Here is a 1394-nt window from a genome sequence, read left to right as displayed (position 1 = left end):
TTTGCAGTATCTTGTAGATTTCAGAGATTAGACGCTGATCGGATTTGTCGTAGCCAAAAATTTTTTCCCAGTCGGTAGGTTGTCTTTTTACTCTTCTGGTGAATTCTTTTGATGAGCATAAGTGTTTGATTTTGAGGAGCTCCCATGTATTTACTCTCTCTTCTGGTGCTTGTGCATTGTTACTTATGGTTCGTATTGTGTTTATGCCACGTATTAGGGCTCCTAGTGTTGTCCCTATTCTTTCTACCAGAATCTTTATCGTTTTCAATTTTATATTTAAGTCTTTGATCCATTTTGAGTTTGTTGTGAGGTATGGGTCTTGTTTCAGTTTTTCGCAGATGGATATCCAGTTATGCCGGGACCATTTGTTAAAGAGACTGTCTTTTCCCCAATTAATGGACTTTGGCCCTTTGTCAAATATCAGCTGCTCATAGGTGGATGAGCTTATATCTGGATTCTCAGCTCTGTTCCATTGGTCTATGTATCTGTTGTTGTATCAGTACCAGGATGTTTTGACTACCGTGGCAGTATAATAGGTCCTAAAATCAGGTAGTGTAAGGCCTCCCACTTTGTTCTTCTTCTTGAAAAATGCTTTATTTATTTGGGGCCTTTTCCCTTTCCATATGAAGTTGGTGATTAGTTTCTCCATCTCATTAAAAAATGTTGGTGGAATTTGGATCGGGATTGCATTGTATCTATAGATTACTTTGGGTAGAATTGACATTTTCACTACGTTGAGTCTACCTATCCATGACCAAGGTATACTTTTCCACTACTGCAGGTCTCTTTTAGTTTCTTGCAGTAGTGTCTTGTAGTTTTCTCTGTAAAGATCTTTTACATTTCTGGTTAGATTTATTCCTAAGTATTTTATCTTCTTGGTGGCTATTGTAAATGTTATTGATTTGGTGATTTCCTCTTCAAGGTTCTCTTTGTTGGTGTAAAGGAATCCAATTGAGCTTTGTATGTTTATCTTGTATCCTGAAACTTTGCTGAAATCTTCTATTAGTTCCAGTAGTTTTCTTGTGCATTTTCTTGTGCATTCTTTGGGGATATCTGTGTATAAGATCATATCATCTGCAAATAGATGATATGATCTATTTAGATGCCCTTTATTTCTTTTTCTAGCCTAATTGCTCTCGCTAGGACCTCCAGCACAATATTGAATAATAGTGGTGATAGAGGGCATCCTTGTCTGGTTCCTGTTCTCAAGGGGAATGGTTTCAAAGTCTCTCCATTTAGGATGATGTTGGCTGTTGGTTTTGTATAAATGCCCTTAATTATATCGAGCAATTTCCTTTCTCTGTCTATTTTATTGAGAGTTTTTATCATGAATGGGTGTTGGACTTTGTCAAATGCTTTTTCTGCATCAATTGATAAAATCATGTGGTTCTTTT

The sequence above is a fragment of the Trichechus manatus genome, unplaced genomic scaffold (assembly GCF_000243295.1).
Source record: "Trichechus manatus latirostris isolate Lorelei unplaced genomic scaffold, TriManLat1.0 scaffold00002, whole genome shotgun sequence".
Taxonomy (NCBI): Eukaryota; Metazoa; Chordata; class Mammalia; order Sirenia; family Trichechidae; genus Trichechus; species Trichechus manatus.
Note: the sequence above shows the minus strand (reverse complement) of the source record.